This window comes from Telmatherina bonti, assembly GCF_933228915.1.
Source record: "Telmatherina bonti genome assembly, chromosome: 2".
Lineage (NCBI taxonomy): Eukaryota > Metazoa > Chordata > Actinopteri > Atheriniformes > Telmatherinidae > Telmatherina > Telmatherina bonti.
In genome coordinates, this window is record NC_136620.1 from 32,018,051 (window position 1) to 32,033,990 (window position 15,940).

Here is a 15,940-nt window from a genome sequence, read left to right on the forward strand (position 1 = left end):
GGAGCATCTTTGGCAGCACTAAATTTATATAGTTTCATATTGATTCTTATTAAGTGAAACATGACCAAATCAGGCCTTTGTACAGTTTTTTTTTTTTCTTTTTCTCACCGGTGCAACAAAAATGACCTTAACCTTAAACATAATACCAAATATTTAGCCAATGGTAGAACTGATAATGAAATGATTAAACCTTTTGGGGGTTTTTATTTTCCTTTGATGCTCCGATTATGTGTCTGCACTTTAACTTGTTGAAAAGTTGACAGACAATTCCCAGCTTTCAACGATAAAATATTTGTTAGTTCTTAATGAAGCCAAGTAAATTTATTTAAATCGCTTTAAGCAGTACATTTTCTCAAAATCCCACTTTACAAACTTGTGTTTTGGAAGTTTTATTAAGAGGAGAAGAAAACAATACTTATTATTTACTATGTCTGTGTATTTAATCTTTTTGAATGCAAGATTATTTTTTTGAGAAAGCTGTGATTGTATTTTCTTTGGGATTTGAACATCACACTTAACTGTGATTACAACAGATCGGTCTTTCTTGTTGTTGTCACAGACTGCATACCCTTAGTATTCCTTGTGATAAAGAGTAATCTGCTTATAAATGAGGGGCCCATGGAGCTGCTTAACCACCACCCTTCTGTTAATCAGCTCACTGAAACCCCTAGTTTCATGCTGGTCTGTCACCATATTACTTTGCTTGCATCAGAGGTGAATCGTCCAGTTTATCCTTCTTGGCTGTCTCTCTGTCTTGGGTTCAATCTCTATTGGACAAAGATCCAAGTTCCTGTTCAACTAGCCGAGCAAGCTTACTGGAAATGACAGAAAGAGCACAAAATTACCCAAGGGTCTGTTTGAAATCTACATAGAAAAATCAAAACATTCCTGGGAACCTTCTCATAATTTAGGAGAGGAGTGACTAAGAGTAGTGGGCTGAACAATAGGATGAGTCATGAGAAGGGTCGGCACTGACGCAAAGGACGCTCCCTGCAGAGACCACCATACTCCAAACGCCTTGCAGGCCGGAAACAGATGTGCACAGTGTATGAATGAGTGTGCATGCAGACGTGTGTGTCTTCAAGAGTAAAAGTGATGAAAAACCTAAAGTCAAAGCAACAACGGATGTTCTGACATAAAATGCCAACCTCATCATGCTATTCCAATGTAGTTTTACCTCTTAAAGTGACACATCTCAGAATGAATTCTTCCTGACTGCTTCAGTTTGACAATCGTGGATTATATTTGGAAGAGATCGCAGCTTGATGTGTCTCATGTTGTTCAAACATTTGTGTCATATTTCTCGGTTAGATCAAACCATTTCCATTTATGGACAATAAATATGCAGCTGCTTCTAGCAGAGAGCTAACTGGTGGAAACTCTGACAAGTTGCTGTTCACGACCAATAAATAGGTCATTTTAAAACCCAGATAAACTTGATGAACTTTGAAGTGGGCAGTCATGAATGCAGCACTGATGCACCGCTTGACAAGAAGGCTAATCATTTTTTTAAGATTCTATTCTATAAATTCAACCTTACCCTTAGCCCAGTGACAGACACGTTTCACATGTTTTAGCTAAACTTAAAGACCATGACATTCAAACTTAGTGGTGAAGGCTTTAACCTAATAGGAAGAAACCATTTCCTCACTGCTATGGTGGCATTTCTGAGTAAGTGAAGCAACTTGAAAAAAGATATTGCATCTGTCTGTAGTTTCCGTTTCAGGTAGTTTCGTGCGGGTGATAACACTTGAGGGAAGTTTCACAGCTTTTTTTTTTTTTTTTTTCTCCGAACCACTGCTCATAAAAAGAGATTCTGTGTGGTAGAGACACACCCAAATACTGGTTTAAGGGAAAAAATAAAATAAAAACCCTTTTTACAGTTTAAAAGCAGGGAATAGTATCAGAAACCTTTTGGACACCTCAACTACATCGGCTCAACACATTTTATTGTAGAATGCCAGCCATAACCTTTTTTTTTTTAAATTTCTAGACAGACCTGCTTTGACACATGTCAACATACGGTCAAACTCCAAAGTGCTCAATAAAGATGATGGAAATGTGTCATTCAGTTTGTGTTCTTACTGGATGTGACTGCTTGGAAGTGAACACACATCTCACACGATTCTGCTATCTTAAGTGTGATATCTGAGACAGATGTTTCTGTTATTGTTCCAGGTTTTCCCATGGTCTGAGTGAGTGTTCACATGTGCATGTAGGTTTGTATGTGAGGTCCCCATGTTTTTTTTCTGTCAAGGTCTCCAAGGGTGTCCACATTAAACAGGATATGGCAGTTATCTGAAAACCATGGCGACAGAGAGGCTTTCCTGTAAATGTGGGCAGGTCTTAAAATTAAGCTCCCTTGTTTTTATTTTGTGCATTTTCTCATTGGTCAATAATCCACCTAAATGGTGTACAATTAATAACAAACACACATCAGAAATTTGTAGGGCAAACTACTCTCTTTATAGTGTTGTTGATATTACATATCAGCACTGAACATCATGCAGAACAGAACAGCTGTTGTAAACAGTTGCATGTAATTGTAGTGTACATAAACTACACCCCCTGCATGTTTGACCTACTTCTGAAAAGACCTGGGGTTTATAGCTACAGCACAAGCACCATATGTTGCAGGATTTATTCAAGAGAAGACTCAGTTCAATTTGAAATATTTTTGCTGAAACAGAAATTACTCTTTTTCCTCATTCCAAACAGACTTAAGGAATTCTTTCCACCCTTTTCTACCGCATGTCTGACCTGACAATTGTTGAAGGCACAGAAACAGTTCTGGGGAAACCACAAACTCAGACTTTTCACTAAAGTAATATTCCACTTTTTTTTTTTGTAGAGGCCTTGTATCTCTCCAAATTTGTTCTTTATGTGTTTGGACTTTTTGTATAGCTTCAATAAAGCTGGGTGATTTTTAAAAAATTAAAAATCTGGGCAACACTTCCCCTGTCAGCCTGTCTGTTTCTGAGATGTGCTCCAGCTCTTGAGGTAATGTATTGAGCTTTTCCTGCCTTTCCCTTTTTTTTCCCCTGTGAGTGTTCAGCCAAAGTTCAGCTAATTCAATCACTGCTGGATGACTCACATCACTGTCCCTTCTCCACAGATGCAAAGACACACAAAAGCATGGGAGAATGCACACACACATACACATATATACAAACACACTCACATGCACCATGTTGGCTGGCTGGAAGGAGTTTGTGAGGTCAGTGCTGCGTCAGCCTCTCAGTGCACTTGTGAAATGATCTCTTCTTCCCCAGCTTCATTAGCCATTCACCTCCTTCCATTTTTATCAGCTGATTTACCGTCATGCTTGGTCATTCTCAGTGTTTTCTATCCTACAGTCATTTGGCAGACACTTATAACCAAAGCAAACATGCATGTTTTTGGATGGTGGGAGGAAGCGGGAGCACCCAGAGAGAACCCATAAACTCCACACAGAAAGCCCACTGTTCACACCTCCCCACCAACAGAGGCTCAAACCAGTGATGTTCTTGCCGTGAAGATCGTCATTTTCTTGGCATTCCCTTGTGCACAAACTTATTTATTTCATTTGAATTTATGGGCAAAACTATCAGCAGCAACAATTCTTGTCAAACAAATCTCCTATCTGTAGAACATAATCACGTCATTTCCAGACAGTGCATCGAAAAGTTCCTGCCTCCAACTTCATTCTTACAAATGCTCCATTACAAAGGACTCAATTCGTTTCTTTTTATTTTTTTTCATGTTCCTATCAGTCATGCAAGGTCGTTCTACCATGCATTCATTTTATTGAAAGGAAGAGATTCACTCAAATATAGCAAATGAGCAAATACCATTTCCTGCATTTACATAGATGCATGTACGAGTATTTGAATGTGTTTGAATATCAGGCAAGCGAGCATATGCAAAGATCAAGTTACAGTAACTTAACAGCATGCTTTGGCTGTCATCATAAAGACTGTCATCACTGATGAAGCCATGCAGATTTATTGAGCTTTACTGTTCAGATACTTTTCACTTAGCCTAATGATGACCAGCAGGAATATGAGCAGATGGCTCTGTTATAGCACAGTAAGCATCCACAGAGTGGGTAAAACATACTTTTCTTATATATACTCTTCTTTTTCATCACACAGTACAGAGGCTAAATAAATTGATGTGTCTTTGGGATCTAAATCTTAATTGCTTATTTGAACATGTATGAACTATGATTTTTTTTTACATAATAACTAACTTCTGTTCTCATAGAATAATGACTTTTTCAGTACAGGCAAATAGGCAAACGTGTTTCCTGACTGAAGCTTTAACCTTACAAGTTAAACATAAACAGATTAGAAACAAAAGACATGTGAAGTGTGTGTGTGAGGTAAAACGTGAGGGGTGGGCATGATTTCGGAAAGTCAGGAAAGCAGACAAAAACCACAAAACAGGGAAACCTGTTTGTCCCACCTTGGATCTGTCCACTCATCTGCGTGTGTTTGTGTGAATAAGCTCGACATGCAGGATTTCCAGCACAGAAAGCAGGAAGGCCCTTCCAACAACACGGGTAAACCATGACTGCAGGAAATCAAGGTCAGTGTGACAATTGTGTGTGTGTGTGTGTGTGTGTTTATGAGACAGTGAGAGAGAGGGAGAGAGAGAAAGAGAGAGAGAGAGAGAGAGAGACAGAGGAGCCTCTGTGCTTACATTACCCCCCAGTGCATTGTAATCTCTCCTGTTTTATCCTTGGAGAGCTGTGTGGGACCAAATTGTTCTTGTATTGTTTAAATTTCTCCCATTGGAACAAAAAGGCCACAGTTGTCAGTCTTTCAGGGTTCATTGTGTCAATATAACATCTCACATGTAACAGATCTTGTCTTGTTTTGGTCTTTTTTGCTTGTATGTGTGCCTGTGTGTGAGTGGGAGGGGGGTGTAAAGATGTTAATCCTTTAAAAGCATCGAAAACAATGTTCTGGGTTAGTAAAGCACTTTTCACAGCAGTGCTGTTAGATAGGCATATTCTGACCATTTGTCCTTCTGTGCAGCACAAAAACACACATCTACACAATACATGCACGACATACAGCAAACTGTTTGTTTCATGATTTATTGTTATGCCTAACAATAGTCTCATTCAATCCATGCATACCTCTAAGCTAAATGTTAAAGCAACACTAGAGAATGATGTGAAATTTAAAATGGTGTGCTTCTAAGAAGTACCTTGACCTTTGTTAAGCTAATTCCCACTTGGGACCGGAAATGTCAAAATTCACAACTTTGATTTGCTTTATGACACAACATGACACAGCAATAATGACATGCTTCCACCATGAGTAAAAATTAAATAATAACAGAAAAAATGTGCCTTTTGGAATAACTTGTGTGTAGAATAAAACCCCACAATAAACATACAAAAGGAATGCAGCAAATAAAAAAAAAAAAACTCCAGGAAGAAGTGTGTGTGTGTAAGGGGGGAGAGAGTGTATGAGCAAAAAACGGTGTTGGTCAGCCTTCTTTACCTTGACATTTAGCATTTATGGACATTCCAGGTATATAAATTTGAGTGCATAAACATGTTTATGTAGTTTTAATACAGAAATCAACCACAGCTTCAATCCTTCAAATTTGCATCCAATGCAGAGCAGAAGGAGAAATGATTGTGACATGAATATATATGAACCATTCAAGTCAAACAAAAGTAACACAGAATGAGAGAACTGATCAGCTATTATTTACCTATAACAACAACATGAACTCTGCATCTTTCTGTAGTTTTTTCCCTGAGCTCTCAGGAGTAAAGTCTTGTGTTATTGTCTGTTTTGTTGTAATAACTGATCTTTTTTTTTATTTTTTTATTTTTTTTTATTTTACATTTGCTTTGTTGAATTTCAAGTACCAGTCAAATGTTTGGACATATTTTCCCATTGGGTTTAATTAAAAAAGGGTGTCCAAACTTTTGACTTGCAGTGTGGTGTTTTTTTAAAACTTTGCTATGGTGAAAGTAACCGTCTTTTTTTCCCCTTTCTTTATAATTCTATAATTATCAGCTAAATCTCTTGCTTTGCTAAATTTGTACAATTATAATAAGTAATGTTTGTGTAAACTTAGTTGAACCTGAGATCATTGAGATGCCTAATACTGTAATTATACATCTTGTGTTTTTCAAGGTTCAATTACAGTCACACATGTCCCCATAACAAAAGTAAATGTTTATTTAGTTTGGAGATGGAATAAACACTAAAAGATTGAATATTAGGGACAATTTATAACATAATGTGTAATGATATGATTTAGCTTGTATATGCCACCTTTCTACAGCCTTTAAATTAGGATTTCTTTTACAGTTAAATATAATTGTACTATCTCATATTTTACAAATATCGAGACGTTCTTGTTTCTTGAATCCTGTCCAAAAACTCGATTCCTTGTGATGCTGTCAATTGGATTTAGATAAGAAAAGACATACTGTAGATCGGCTGCAGATAGAGCATTCTTGCTTAGTGCATGCCAAAGCTTTCTCACAAACTGTACATTCACTAGCACACACTCAAATTCACACTAACACTGTAAAGATGTGCACATCCAAACAATGTACACACTCAATCACATTATTAATCAGCCACTCAACTCCTTCCTTTTACCCATTTATAGTCCTCCACCCATCCCACTGCTTTGCCCTAAGACTCATTGCCAAGGTAACCGCCGCCAGTGTTCTACTCCTCCCAGACATCCTGGCAAGGTGAGAGTATGAACACACAAACACATTCTGAAATACACACAAAATCGTAGTTATAGACCCTGCCTTTCCTCTGAATCAGCATTTACTACAGACAAACAAAAAGAAGTTTCCCTTATCAATCATAAATAGTCCACTTGGGGAATAAAAATTCTTCCATAATGACATGTTGAGGCATTGGGAGCGTGAACCTTTCATGCAAACTCCATCATTTCCTCGTTAAAATCACAGTTGTTTTTCCACGAATTTCCTCACACTGGAACTTTTCCCATTTTCAGTCTGTGCCCAGCAATTCTAGCATGGGAGATATAGAGGAGGGGAAAGGGGCGGAAAGTGGAGAGGAAGAAGCATGTATTGTTTTCCATACCTGATAACCCTCCATCCTCTGTCTCCCTGTTGTCTGACCTGTCAGATTCCATTTCCTGGAATTCTGGTTCCTGGGGGTGAGTGTGTGGGAAGAGAAGACAAAGGGATACTGTCAGTCATTGTAAGGTCATCACTGTATAACAAACACATTAATCTCATCGACATCACTGTTCAAGCACCAATGAGGACATGCCTACAGCATCTGAACAGGACAAGGTGTATAAACATGACACAAACATGTGGCCATGGATCAGACAGTTGCTCTAGTGAAATGTGGTAAGTTTGTCATGTTTAGTGATATTATTAAGATTCGAGAACTGTTAGAGACAGTTAAAGAACACTACCAACCAACTCAATGGAAATGTAACCTGACAATCTTTGATTGACTTACAGGCCGATGCTGTTTTTAACCATTGGCATGGAAAGGTTTCAGCACCTTTAAAATTTCTGAAGATAGCCATGCAAGTGAAAAATACCTGATTTAAAGTAACTTAAAGCCAATGAAAACACAGTCCCAAATATAATTTATTTCCATCTTGCCAGGTCTGCTCTCATGACGTCGTTCCACAGACTTGAGATGATATTTGGAATGGTGATGGCACAGTCAAAACCATCCGTGTGCGCTCCTTTTGAAATGTGTTTAGAATCATTACTCCACAATCTACTTTTCTTTTTTTTAAAAAACATATTACATGCACAGAGTTGTGCTTGTTTCCAGACCCTGCTGGCATTTAAGTGACTCCATTTTCTCCTTTGACAGTAAAATGTTGCCCACAAATAATTTCCTTATTCTTGCAGCAACCTCTTGCCCTCAGCTACATTTGATTTTCAGATTGCTACATAGGTTTACAGAAGAACACACAGCTGCTGATTGCTGAGATAACATTTGGGAAGTCAGATTTTTTGCAGGACCTCAATGTCATGATGACTGTGAAAAACTGTAGCCTTGAAATTAAACTAACGTTGATCTTTGGAAGAAGTTCTGAGAAGTGAAACCCTTAGATATGTCAGAACTTCTATATGGTGAACCAGTTAATCTTTCTATTTTCTTTTATGGTACAAGGCATAAATAATAAACATATTTTGCCTGTCATAGGGCTCATAGACCCCTATGACGATGACAAACCTGGGCATAAATGTTCCCTTGCCCGGACGTGGGTTACCGGGACCCCCCTCTGGAGCCAGGCCTGGAGGCGGGGTACGAGAGCGAGCGTCTGGTGGCCGGGCCTTCGCCCATGGGGCCCGGTCGGGCTCAGCCCGAAAGGGTTACATGGGCCCCACCTCCCGTGGGCTCACCATCTGCGGGAGGAGCCGTAGGGGTCGGGTGCAATGTGAGCTGGGCGGCAGCAAGGGGCGGGGACGCATGGCTTGGGGTCTGGAACCAGTACCCTCGAGAGGGGCTGGACCTTCTTCCACTCTGGAGTTGCTCATGGTGAGAGGCGCCGAGCAGGTGTGGGCATTCTCATCAGCCCCCAGCTTGGTGCCTGCACGTTGGGGTTTACCCCAGTGGATGAAAGGGTAGTTTCCCTCCGCCTCTGGGTGGGGGGATGGGTCCTGACTGTTGTCTGTGCTTATGCGCCGAACAGCAGTTCAGAGTACCCACCCTTTCTGGGGTCCTTGGAGGGAGTGCTGGAGGGTGCTCCTTCTGGGGACTCCATTGTTCTGCTGGGGGACTTCAATGCTCACGTGGGCAATGACAGTGAGACCTGGAGGGGAGTGATTGGGAGGCATGGTCCCCCCCCTCTGAACCCAAATGGTGTTTTGTTATTGGACTTCTGTGCTCGTCATGGATTGTCTATAACGAACACCATGTTCCAGCATAAGAGTGTCCATATGTACACCTGGCATCAGGATTCCCTGGGCCGCAGTTCAATGATCGACTTTGTAGTCGTATCGTCGGACCTGCGGCCACATGCCTTGGACACTCGGGTGAAGAGGGGGGCGGAGCTGTCAACTGATCACCACCTGGTGGTGAGTTGGCTCAGATGGTGGGGGAGGAAGCCGGTCAGAGCTGGCAGGCCCAAACGTGTTGTGAGGGTCTGCTGGGAACGTCTGGCTGAGTCCCCTGTCAGAGGGAGCTTCAACTCCCACCTTCAGCAGAGCTTCGAACATGTCCCGGGTGAGGCGGGGGACATTGAGTCCGAATGGGCTGTGTTCCGTGCCTCTATTGCTGAGGCGGCCAGCCGGAGCTGTGGCTGCAAGGTCGTTGGTGCCTGTTGTGGCGGTAATCCCAGGACTCGTTGGTGGACACCAGCAGTGAGGGATGCTGTCAAGCTGAAGAAGGAGTCCTATCGGGCCTTCTTGGCCTGTGGGACTCTGGAGGCAGCTGATGGGTACCGACGGGCTAAGCGGCATGCGGCTTCGGCCATTGCCGAGGCAAAAACTCGGGCATGGGAGGAGTTCGGCGAGGCCATGGAGAAAGACTTCCGGACGGCTTCGAGGAGATTCTGGTCCACCATCCGGCGGCTCAAGAGGGGGAAGCAGTGCTCCATCAATACTGTGTACAGTGGAGATGGGGAGCTACTGACCTCAACTCGGGACGTTGTGGGTCGGTGGAGGGAATACTTCGAAGACCTCCTCAATCCTACCAACACGTCTTCCCATGAGGGAGCAGAGCTGGTGGACTCAGGGGTGGACTCTCCTATCTCTGGGGCTGAAGTCGCTGAGGTGGTCAAAAAGTTCCTTGGCGGCAAGGCCCCGGGGGTGGATGAGATCCGCCCGGAGTTCCTTAAGGCTCTGGATGCTATGGGGCTGTCCTGGCTGACACACCTCTGCAGCATCGCGTGGACATCGGGGGCAGTACCGCTGGATTGGCAGACTGGGGTGGTGGTCCCCCTTTTTAAGAAGGGGGACTGGAGGGTGTGTTCCAATTACAGGGGAATCACACTCCTCAGCCTCCCTGGTAAGGTCTATTCAGGGGTCCTGGAGAGGAGGGTCCGCCGGATAGTCGAATCCCGGATTGAGGAGGAGCAGTGTGGTTTTCGTCCTGGTCGCGGAACAGTGGACCAGCTCTATACCCTCTCTGGGGTCCTAGAGGGGGCATGGGAGTTTGCCCAACCAGTCTACATGTGCTTTGTGGACCTGGAGAAGGCATTCGACCGTGTCCCCCGGGGGCTCCTGTGGGGGGTACTCCGGGAGAATGGGGTACCGGACCCCCTTGTACGAGCTGTCCGGTCCCTGTACGACAGGTGTCAGAGCTTGGTCTGCATTGCCGGTAGTAAGTCGGATTTGTTTCCGGTGAGGGTTGGACTCCGCCAAGGCTGCCCTTTATCACCGATTCTGTTCATAACTTATATGGACAGAATTTCTAGGCGCAGCCGAGGGGTTGAGTGGATCCGACTTGGTGGCCTCAGGATTGGGTCCCTGCTTTTTGCGGATGACGTGGTCCTGTTGGCTTCGTCTGGTCGTGATCTCCAGCTCTCGCTTGAGCGATTCGCGGCCGAGTGTGAAGCGGCTGGGATGAGAATCAGCACCTCAAAATCTGAGACCATGGTCCTCAGCCGGAATAGGGTGGATTGCCCTCTCCGGGTTGGGAGTCAGGTCCTGCCTCAAGTGGAGGAGTTTAAATATCTCGGGGTCTTGTTCATGAGTGAGGGAAGGATGGAGCGTGAGATCGACAGACGGATTGGTGCGGCGTCTGCATTAATGCAGGCTCTGCGCCGGTCTGTCGTGGTGAAGAAGGAGCTGAGCCAGAAGGCGAAGCTCTCGATTTATCAGTCGATCTACGTTCCTACCCTCACCTATGGTCATGAGCTGTGGGTCGTGACCGAAAGAACGAGATCTCGTATACAGGCGGCTGAAATGAGTTTCCTCCGCAGGGTGGGTGGGCTCTCCCTTAGAGATAGGGTGAGGAGCTCAGTCATCTGGGAGGGGCTCAGAGTAGAGCCGCTGCTCCTTCGCATCGAGAGGAACCAGTTGAGGTGGCTCGGGCATCTGGTCAGGATGCCTCCTGGACGCCTCCCTGGTGAGGTGTTCCAGGCACGTCCCTCGGGGAGGAGACCCCGGGGAAGACCCAGGACACGCTGGAGGGATTACATCTCTCGGCTGGCCTGGGAACGCCTCGGGATCCCCCCCGCAGAGTTGGCAAATGTGGCTGGGGAGAGGGAAGTCTGGGCTTCCCTGCTTAGGCTGCTGCCCCCGCGACCCGACCCCGGATAAGCGGCAGAAGATGGATGGATGGATGGATGGATTTTGCCTGTAATTTGGAACAGAATTCAATCATCTTTTTCTCTATTTATTTATCTATTTATTTTTAGATTCATTTTGATGCCATAGTGCGCAACCCTTCGCATGACACTTCAAGTACCTCACATGTGGGTCAAAGTCAGCATAAAGCCAGACTATAATCATCACAGGGGATTGTTTATATTCTTTGCTCACTGACAAAACCAACCCCTGTACATGTTTAATAACAGTGTTCAGTAATCTTTTATTACTGAGTGTGTCTCTGTGTGTGAGAGTTATATGACTGTTAATTGTGGAACACAATCTTACGAAAGATATAAACACTCATACTAAACAGACAGTAAAATTCTCTGGATCAAGGAAGTGTCCAATAAAGTTGTCCGGCTTTTACGGGAGGGGTTAAGGGACAGACGCTTCAATGGATTTATGAAACACAAGCAAAGATAAAGCTTTTGGGTTGCAGAGATCAAAGCTACATCTGTTGAGCTGGAAGTCTGAACAAAAAATTTCAATAAATAAATCAGCAAATGTTCCCCAGACTGCCTCAAAATATACCCTCATACCAACTCACTCATACTCATTTCACGCCTTGTCTTTTGCTACTAAATGCCATTAATGTCATTTTTTACCCCCTTGAGCACTACAACAGATTGAATATTAATTTGTACCTTGAGGATAGAAGCAGTCCGCCTTTAGGCTGCAAGTATTCAGCTGATAAAGTGTTGGACCACTGTAAGGTTACTCCATATGGTCATATCACTTTTTATCAGTGCATCAGTCTTTTTAAAACCGTTGTCATGATCAAAGGAAGTAGGTGTGGAAGATTAGACATGCTCGGCTCAGTAAAATTGTGCAGCTACTTTCCTGCTTTCACAACCATGTACTCAAATGACACTGGACTTTCATTCTGATTCAGCAGTTTACAGGGAGATGAGCTGTTTATGTGTTTACAGGCAGAACTGAAGCAGTGTAGCCATGTTAGAGGTTGCATTTGCAATCTTTTAGCTCTAATGTCTATTGGTTTAGTATTGTGGGCCGTTAAACTTCTATCTGACTGTCACAATGCATTTCATACTTTCATGGCATATTTCTTGTTTGTCCGAATAACAACCTTCTGGTTTAGCCATCAGTCCTGATGCCTCGCTTGCATAGAAAGTATTGAAGAGACCACAATCCAGGAACCTGCCCTTTGTCCCCCTAATTCTTCTGCAATCTCAACTGCTAATATGCATTATTGATCAGAGCCTGAGGACACTACTTGTAGTATGTGCCAGTCCCCTATTAGAATAATGAGGAAGCACCATCTAACAATGGCCCCTGGGTGGGAGACACAACAACACTCCACAAACTACAAAAGAAAAATGGAAAACATAAGGATTTCACAATGGTCATCTAAAACAAAAATGCATCAATGTAAGAGAATCAAAACATAGAAATGCATGGGCAAATGAGACAAAAATGAGCCTAAAATAACAGCACAGCAAAAACATGAGTGGGTTTTGCCAAACTCAGCAACACGTCAGAGATGAACAAGACAAAAAGCAACAAGCTCTAAAAAAAATGCCAACAATGAACAAAACAATTTTGCTTTCATAGATACTTATGTGTTTTCTTTTTGCTGGGATGTTTGGATAGTTTCTTTTGTGTGTTTGGCTCAGTGCCTCTGTGCTTTGTAAAATAAAATGCATAACTTTGTTGTTTATAATTATTTATCATTTATCATTATTTTTCTTGTCCTACTTTAATAGCCTATTGAAATGCTGTGTTTTTCCATTCATCATTGCATATTATATATTTTCCGCTTTCTAAAACAAATTTAATTTAAAAAAAATTAGTTTTATTATTTCACAATTTGTTTTTTTTTAATGTTGTTGGCTTTGTGTTGATCCATGCGCTATTCTGTTTTGAGAAAATGGTTGTTTCCTTGTTTACGTCTTGGCAATCTTTGTTTAAACTTTAAGGCTAACATAAACAAAACTGTCCTAATAAATACACACAAAGAAACACATACATTTGATCTTTCTAAATTACACATGTTTGGACAGCTGAGGAAACACAGATCGTGTTTAACATGAGCTCAGGACACGATTTACTGACATCCTATCTGCTGTCACTAAACACTCTGACCACAACATATCTGTGGTTGCGTGTGTGTGTGTGTGTGTGTGTGTCTGAGTGCTTTTATTTTCCAAGTTTTCCCTTCACTGATAAAACCAGTTAAATTTCACACTGATTGGAACTGAACTGGATGACTTTCATACTATCAGAGGGAGATGAGAATGACTCTCCTGCGGAGCGGAACCTGTAACCTTATTTGGTTTCTCTGCGCCACCTTGTGGTTATGTGCTGCATTACATCAAACAAAACAAGTTTGTAAGCAACCCCATGCCCAAAAAAAAAAAAAAAAAAAAAAAAAAAGAAAAAAAGAAAAAAGCTCATGAGATGAAACTTTAATTTGTATCTTTCTAGTGAAAATATTGTCCATCAACTAAACTTGTAATTAGTGAAAATATGACTTGGCATTCTTACCTTTGGCTGTCTGATAACGATGGAAGGTCTGGGGATTTGGGGGTATTTCATCTCCAGCTCTGGGCTACACTCCAACTCCAGCTCATTGTCCGAACTCTCAGTGAAGGTTCTGCTGGGTGGAGGAGACGTGAAGCAGGGCTCTTCATCTTTGTCCTGCATGTAGCAGTTTGAGTTTGAGTTGGTGCCATTTAGGTTGATGCTCCTTGTGGAGTGAGATGAGATACAGCTGAGAGATCTATTAAGCTGTTCGTGGTGGTGCTCACGTGGGCTGCCTGGTATGATTTCTGGTTGGATTATAACTGGATCTATCGGGTGTCCATTACTACTTCTGTTGTGCATGGAATTGTTTGGTTCTAACGATGGTGTTGGATCGGTGTTCACCTCAGATGGATTACCAAAACAGTGACCTAAAGATGAACAGGGTAGTCCATGCATGCTTGCAGATTTATAAATGATCACAAGGAACAATAAGATAGATCCTTTTTGTGCTAACATTAGGTTGATACAGGGTAGTGTGTAAAGCACATCAAGGAGTTACTCTTTGTGATAAAAATAAGGTCAAATCACAACATGAGCATAAGAGAAGGGATTAGAAAATTGAAGTGATGCATGAAACAAAAACATGTCCATAAATTCAGATTTTTCCATAACAGAAATATACTCAAATGTAACAGCTCTTCCGTAGTCCAGAAGAAACTATACTCCAGACTGATCCATGAAGATGAACTCCTACTTGATAACTGAAAAGACAAATTCCCAGTCTGGCTGCTGGGATTCAGCCACTGTGGTGTTAAATGGTAAAAAGTCTATTTCCTCCGCTTGTCATTGTTTCCTTGTCTTCCAAGTCATGACAACCTGCAACTTGTGTACACATCTCAAGGTTTTTAATGTGTATGTGTGAGCTGCTGGGTGTCTCATTACACTGCTAGGTAGTCCCTCGTCTCTTGTGAGTTTGGAGAGTGGGGTTGGATCACACTGGTCCAGCTGGACTCTGGTTACCATCTGATTCAGGGTCAGTTACTAATACACTTGCCCTACACTTCACCACCATTAATTAATGAATTTATCTGATCACAGAGCAGTGGTCTGGGGTGTAAAGGTTACTGGAGAGTTACAGATGGTTGATTATGAGAGCTCGAGTTACAGGCAAACACAGTAAGTGATAGGCCTGAGATGATAAAGAGAAAGGACGAATGAGAGTGCGAGATAGAGAGAGATGAAAAGATAGACAGATATAGGGAGAAGGATAGAGAGCTGGCATCACTCTTTGCAGAAAAAGACAGGAGAAACCCAGTGGCATTAGGACGACAGACACTTAAACATTCATACAACCACATTGCATCTGTAGTTCAGACAACCTGCTTTACATGACTTTTTCCCATGAAAGACCGTATTTTTTTTATTGATTTATTTTTTATTAGTTTTAAACTGTAGATGTACATATAGCATGGGTTTGACTGATGTAATTAAAATATGATTTGTGAAGACAAAGCAAAACAAACAAACAACAACAACAAAACTGATTAATTGAAGTTAGAGCTTCCTGCAGAAAAATCAATGTTTGACTAGATAAATTATGGTAAATCTAATTTTTCCTGAATATATCTGCACAAGGAAAGGAAAGTGCAGGCGTCTTGTGCCGTGTTTACGATGAACTTACCAAGCTATCCACCGGAAAGCAAGATGCCACAACCTGTTGGATGACTCGCTCTTGAACCACATTTGTTAAATTAAGTATCTATTTTTTTTTTCTGTTTGGTTCCTGATTGATATAAAAGAAGTGGAGAAAGTGTTTTAAAACATTCAAAACCAAAAATAATCTTTTTTTTTTTTTTTTTTTTTAAACACACACCAGATGGGTGTTGTACTCATAATCCTTAAGTTGTATTTATGAGTAAATAAGCATATAAGTCAGTGAACATTTACAGCATTTACAGTAGTTCAGTGCTTGTATAAGAGGACTCAGATTGTGTTGGAGAATATTTAGTCATACCACTCATTACTTTTAAGCTACTCAGAATCGCACAATTTCCATTTCAACACATGCAACTATTTCCAATTTTCTTGGCAAATATATGAATAAATGACAGGTGGCCCAAGACATTTGCTCTATAATGTTGACATTCAACATTAACAAACCTTTCTCCT